The sequence below is a fragment of the Mus pahari genome, chromosome 8 (assembly GCF_900095145.1).
Source record: "Mus pahari chromosome 8, PAHARI_EIJ_v1.1, whole genome shotgun sequence".
NCBI classification, from domain to species: domain Eukaryota; kingdom Metazoa; phylum Chordata; class Mammalia; order Rodentia; family Muridae; genus Mus; species Mus pahari.
The window spans coordinates 85,684,673-85,691,988 of NC_034597.1; the positions used below are offsets into that span (position 1 = coordinate 85,684,673).

At 37.4% G+C, this 7,316-nt stretch overlaps 1 pseudogene; it reads left to right on the forward strand.

The window, feature by feature from the left end:
- LOC110325140 overlaps nucleotides 1-3,582 on the forward strand; it is a 55,878-nt pseudogene extending 52,296 nt beyond the window's left edge.
- The last annotated feature ends 3,734 nt before the right edge of the window (nucleotides 3,583-7,316 follow it).

Below are 7,316 nucleotides of genomic sequence, written 5' to 3' on the forward strand. Positions count from 1 at the left end.
AGAGAGAGAGAGAGAGAGAGAGAGAGAGAGAGAGAGAGAGAGAGAGACAGACAGACAGACAGACAGACAGACAGACAGACAGAGAAACACAGAGAAACAGAGAGGAACACAGAAAGAAACAGAGAGAAACCTAGAGAGACAGAGAGAGACAGAGAGAGACAGAGAGAGAGGCAGAGACAGAGACACAGAGAGACAGAGACAAACAGAATGAGACAGAGAGACAGAGGACAGAGACAGAGAACAAACACAGAAGAAGTTCATGAAAAGAAAATTATTGTTAATTGTTCATAAAGTTCAAAGTCGATTTCCAAGGCAGCCTACAGATGTGGGTTTCTCATATCAGGGCTGGGTATTTACTTACTTAGAGCTTACTTAGCTTTCTGACTCTAAAATCCCCAAGTCCTGTAAACCCTCCAGGGCCTACTATCTAGTTACGTTATGTATCTTGTGTTTCTACTCAATAATAATAATAACAAGACGACCTTGCTATTTAGTGACTTCCCTTTGCTGTCTTTGAAGACTAAGTTCTGTTCTGTTAGAAATAAATGAAAAACAAAAGTAAAAGGCATCCACTCCCATTTCCCATAGTTCCTAATTTGGACCTTACTGTCTGTCTCATCACTCCACAAGCTATAATAACACTCTGTCTTTCTCAATGCATCTATGTTTACCTAGCAGCATTACAAATTGAGAAACTGTCCTCAGCCAGCCTTCACCTCTTTTTTCGTCCTATGGTGAAACTCACGTGGTAACAAAAAATGATTTTAAAAATTCACTACACATCTCTAGTGTACACATTTATAATTTTTTATTGGTTATTTTAGTTATTAACATTTCAAATGCCCCCCTCTTGGTCTCTCCTTCACCAACCCCATCCCATCTCCCTTCTCCTTTGCCTCTAAGAGGATGCTCCCCCACACACCCACTTCTGCTTCATCCCTCTAGCACCCACCTACACGTTGATAATTTTATTCACTCATAAAAAACAAAATTGATGTCTTGTTTTAACATTTTTCTACATAAATCAAATAAAACTAACTGGTTTGAGGAACTGTACAGAAAGTCTAAAAACCTATAATATTTAATATAGATTTTCTATTGCACCTGGGCCATCCATGTATGCTTTTTAAGTTTATATTTTTCTAGTAAATCTGGGCATTACCATGGCCCATATATTTAAATTACCTATGGTAGGGAAACCTTTGGGGAAGTATCAAGCTTTTTTAGAAAACACTGCTGAAATCAAAATGTTCTTTTCTTTAATGTAACAAGTATTCACTTGAATTAAAAGCTAAAGTAAGACAGAATATTATGTCATTTGCATTAAAAAGTTTTCCCAAACCAACTTCTGGAAAAATGTGCTGATATTGAAATGTTCCTGGTAGGGATATAGGTACATGAGAAATTAACTTTTTAGAGATATTTTGTTGAGAATATGTATTGCTATTTCTAGGTCACCACTTTAAATTAGATGATAATATTATTTTTGAAATGACAATATGAGTGGAATTTCCAAGTAGCCCTTGCCATTCTAGAAACAAATATAGGTTGGGATTGAATAACTAATGAAATAAAATATACTTATGGTCAAATTCTCACCACTAGAAATGCTAAAGAGAATATATCTAATAGAGCTTGCTTTTAAGGCAACAATGTCCAAATACTTCAACCTCAAAAATTTAGTGCTTTATCTTATCTTATTAAATGAGAAAGCAATATCCCCCATTTAATGAATAGTAAGGTGTGTAGAAATTAGGCCCTATAGTATATATAACCAAATGTCCTTGGACTAGACCTTATGTATGAATCAGATTTTAAATAGAAGATTACACAAATGTTTAAGTGTCTTTTTGTTCCATTAAAAGAAATGATAAAGCCATCATATAGCCAAAGGGCTAGGAGCGGGGTGAAGGCTTTAGTATAGAAGCTAATCTAGCAAACACTGAGCCTATTCATCTCAGGGAGCTGTTATAGAGTTAGCTAAACAGAAAGAGTAAATTACACAGAGTTTCTTTCAAAAGCCACGGTGGTTGAAATTAAAGTGCCAAAAATTCAGCTGTATCATATGTGGTGCACTTTCTCAAGAGCAAAAAGTAGAAGACAAGATTCCCCATAAAAAGTCGTCAACGAGGGGTGAGATACTAAAATTGCTAATTAGAAGCACATAAAAGTATGTCTCATATGGTACTGCCTTTGAGAATTTAGATATAGCCTGTGGATATTTTGAAAATATCAAATACTTTGTAACAGAAGCCAGAATTATTTTGATCCTGATATTAAGATCCAGTTTTACATTCCCATTCCTTGCTACATGCATTAACACTATAATATCAGGTGAAAATATGCTTACAGAAAATACTTGTATGATAAAATCATAACATGCAATCTGTTGAATTATAATAATATAAATACATTCACTTTTTCTACACAAAGTAATCGTGTATAAATTATTTCATTAACCACAAACCAAGTAATAGGTGTATCAAATTTAGTAGTAAATGGTAGATTAATAAAAGTAGAATCTCTAAATTGAGCACTTTTCTACCTGTACTCTGGTGGAAATGTTATAGATGGTTTCATTGTAATTCTTGTGTCTAGAACCCTTCCTATAATTTCAAGCCAATTGAATCTAGTACTGACCCTTGCTCCTGATAAGTTTCTTTGCCAAACATTTACAGACTGGAGAAAACCATACTTCTGTGGATCCCCGACAAACGCAATTTGGAAGTCTGAACACACCCTACCCAGGTGGCCTGAACACTCCATACCCAGGTAGAATGACACCAGGATTAATGACACCTGGTACAAGGAAGCTGGACATGAGGCAAGGAATACCCTGATGGAAATGAGGCTTAGCCAGGTATCTGACTCAGTGAGTGGCAGACTGTTGTGAACCCCCAAGCTAGCTGACAGATCTAAATTATATGATCCCAACCCATGATGGGGACATAAATGACATTAAGAAAGCACGACTACCTCTCAAATCTGTCCTAAAACCAAACCCTCATCACCCATCAGCTTGGATTGCGTCAGGTCGCCTGGAAGAAGTCACTGGAAAGTTATGAAAGGGACAGAGATGTGCCCCAAGAGTGAAGATGTCTGGCTAGAAGCAGCTAGGTTACAGCCTGGGGACACAGCCAAGGCTGTGGTGGCACAAGCTATCTGTCATCTCCCTCAGTCTGTTTGTTCTTCGAAAAACACGTGAGCATGTTCCAAACTTCGTTCGATTGTGGAAAGCAGAGGTTGAACTTGAAGAGCCTGAAGATGCTAGAATCATGCTGAGCCTATCGGTAGAGGGCTGTCCGTCCCACCAGTGTAGAGCTCTGGCTTGCTTTGGAAAGACTAGAAACTTAACACGAAGATGCTCGCAAAGTCTTAAATTAAGCACGTGAGACCATTTCTACAGATCGGCATATTTGGATCACAGCTACCAAGCTTGAGGAGGCTAACAGGAACACTCCGATGGTAGAGAACATCATTGACCGAGCCATCACCTCTCTTAGGGCCAGTAGTGTAGAGATCAATAGTGAATAGTGGATCCAGGATGCTGAAGACTGTGACCCAGCAGGTAGTGCGGCCTAAAGAACATTTCCAGTACCCTCATGGCCAAGGTGCTTCAAGAGTGCCCTAACTCTGGTATCCTGTGCCCTGAAGCTGTCTTCCTTAAGGCAAAGCCCCAGAGAAAGACCAAGAGTGTGGATGCCTTGAAGAAACGTGAACCTGACCCCCATGTGCTTCTAGCTGTGGCTAAGTTGTTCTGGAGTGAAAGAAAGATCGCCAAGGCTCTGGAGTGGTTTATTGCACCATGAAGATTGACTCAGATCTGGGGAACGCCTGGGCCTTCTTCTACAAATTTGAACTGCAGCATGACACAGAGGAGCAATGGGAGGACGCAAGGAAATGCTGAGAGAGTGCAGAGCCCTGACATGGAGAGCTGTGTTGTGCTGTGTCCAACCAACTGGCAAGAGAAAGTCTGGGGAAATCCTAGTGCTGGTGGCCTTTAATCCCAGCACTTGTGAGGCAGAGGCAGGAGAATTTCTGAGTTCGAGGCCAGGCTGGTCTACAGAGTGAGTTCCAGGACAGCCAAGGCTAAACAGAGAAACCCAGCATTGAAAAGCAACAACAACAACAACAACAAAAACCTTCTGATATCTGATAGCAGGGGTGGAGCACAGGGGAAACACATGGACAATGAGCCCAAAACCTACACTGTGTGTCTTTTATTCATTAAAAATTTTTATAGAGTTAAAAAAAAAAAAAAAAAAGAAAGGACTGAAGCTGAAGGGGTTTGCAACGCCACAGAACGAACAACAATGTCAACCAACCAGATTCCCCAAAGTTCCCAGGGACTAAATCACCAAGAGAAGGGACCCATGGCTCCAGCTGTATGTGTAGCTGAGGATAGCCTTATCTGGCATCAGTGGGCGGGGAACTCCTTTGTTCTTTGGAGACTTGATGACCCAGTGTAGGGGAATGCTTGGGTGCTGAGGCAGGAGTGGGTGGGTGGGTGGGGGAGCACCCTCAGAGAAGCAGGGGATCACAGGCCTTGTGGAGGAGAAATTGGGCAGGGAGATAACATTTGAAATGTAAATAAATAAAATAACCAAGAAAAAAATAGAAAAATGAAAACCTTATTTGCAGAAGGACCAGAAACTAGGCAAAAATCAACATGTCTCACTGGATCTTGTATTTTTGCATCTGTAGTCTCTTGAAGTCTGGTTTCTTTCTAAAGGGAAATGGTAGAGAGTAGATCTGCCAGCTAGAAGGGGATGGGGGGGAACTGGGAATGGAGAAAGTGGAAACTGTGTTTGGGTTGTATTATACCATTGAAGAATCGAAATTTCAATAGAAAGGAGAGATACTAAACTCAACTATATTAAGTGATAGGTGGCAATTTTTGAGGGACTGAGGAGACCTAGCAGCACAGAACTAGAATACAAAGTGACAAAAGATGTTTAATGTGATTTTGCCATCTGTTCTGCAATCTACTGAATATCCAATGGAGATCCTTAACTTCAGAGAGGGTTAGAGTATTGTAGCTCTAGCATTGTTATTGTTGTATTTCAAAGGGACAATCATGAATATATATATATATATATATATATATATATATATATATATATAAAACTTTAAAGTAATAATATACATATATTATTCCTTGGTTCAGAAGCATGTACTTGGGGTATGATATGCACCATCTGATACCAAACATACTGATATTTAAAAATGTTTTTATAGGTAGATGATCTAAGTCAGGTATAGTGTTTCACACCTTTAATCCCAGTACTCAGGAGGCAGAGGCAGACAGATCTCTGCAAGTTTGAGGCCAGCCTGATCTATAGATTTAGTTCCAGGAGAGCCAAAGCTACAAAGAGGCACAATGTCTCAGGCGATAAAAAAGAACTTGTCTAAAAAACATTAAATTTTTAGGTTTATCTCAAGATGAAACTTCAATGTTTTTATAAAGCTGATGAAGAATATTAAGATCAGTGGACCTAGAATGGCTCTTTAGAGCCACTTTTGAAATAAATTAAAGTTAAAAGGATCAAATAACTGAATATTAAAATTCTAAGTTAGTACATATTACATATAAGAAAATACCTTGTTTGACACTCATAGAACCATATGAAGAAATCTCAACTGAAATATTTAATTATTATTCCTTAGTTGGGTATAACGTGTAGAGTGAATGACCCCTCAATGTATATACCTCATAATTATCTTGCAGTAGCATTGCAAATCATCTATAAAATGCTATATCGTTCCAATAAAACAATGATTCTCATTTTTGTTTCTCATGCAATTGCCAACTTTATTCAGAGCATCAGACAATTTATACTCTGAGGGTTAAGAAGGGTAGCGTGAGGACAAACCTCATGTGGCAAGCCATGCTTTTCCATAGAGATTTATATATAAACAGGAGCTAAAGTAAACTTCACCATATCTGCACACAAAACATGTTCCAAGAACAATTCTTTGCATTGATGAAATTGAGGTCACAAGACTCTCATTAGTTTTCTTGGAGTCACATTTTATATAACCTACACATGGAAATCATATGTGAGATGATAATAGATGGATTGAATAATTGGTTTCAATTCTAATTATGAAGAGTCTCTGTTCAGGTGCTTTGAAAATTATCCTTTCTCAAAATATACCTTTTTTTTTTAACTTCTATCCAGTAAACACCCTTGTATAATTTGTCCATCCTCCAATAAACTTATTCCTTCATACATTTTAGACTAAGACTGTCATTGTTTTACTGTATTGTTGAAGTTCTTCAACAGTGACACATGTGACTCTAGCTGCAGGATTTCTTAGGGTGCTGTTATCTCAGCTCTCCACATTCTTCACAGAACAAGCAAACTCAGGGTCTCTGGACACTGATGGTTGATTATCAGTGTCCATTGCATAGAATTTAGAATTATAAATGAGTAATTTCTCTGACTTAACAATTTTATTAAAATAGGTAATCTTAACTTTGCACAATACATTATTATAAGAGAAATAAACTTTCTTAAAGTTTGATTTCAGTTTTATTTTTTATTTTTAACAAAATAGTTAAAATAAGATAATTTATGTTAAATACTTGATATAGCTATACAGCATTATATATTATAGTAGACATTAAAATGAATATGTAAACCAGCATCACAACAGAAAATGATGTGGGCTGTGTTGTACACTTCTTCCAACATGTGTAATATAACATTCATTCTTCCTGTTGTATTCCAGATTAATGTTTATCAGAATCTATTGAGGACCTTGGAGGTTAAAAATTAATGCGGGTAAATTATAATTTTAGGCATATTGACTATTCCATGTTAATATGTTCATACTTTTGCCAGTTCTGTTTCTTTTTTAAAACATGTAGCTATAAATATATAATAGAAGCATTGCACAGTGCTTATAAAGAAATACACTGGTGATGATTATGAACAAATCAAAGTACAAAATAAGCCTGAAGTACGTAGCAGCCTATAAACAAAATTATGTTTATTTTGTCATAAAAAGTTGCACAAACCCAGTTCTCACCTCATTCACATTATAACATCACTTTTGAGAATGGTGGCACAAACCTTTAATCAGAGGCAAGTTCAAAGTCAACCTGGTTTGTATACCAAGTTCCAAATCACCCAGTCTTTATTTAATGAGTTTCTCTCTGTCTCTATGTCTTTCTCTCTCTCTGCCTCAAAAAAAATTACTCCCCTTAAAACTATCTTTGATCTTCAATTCTATTCCATTGATCTACTTGTCTGTCGCTGTTCCAGTACCATGCAGTTTTTATCACAATTGCTCTGTAGTACAGCTTAAGG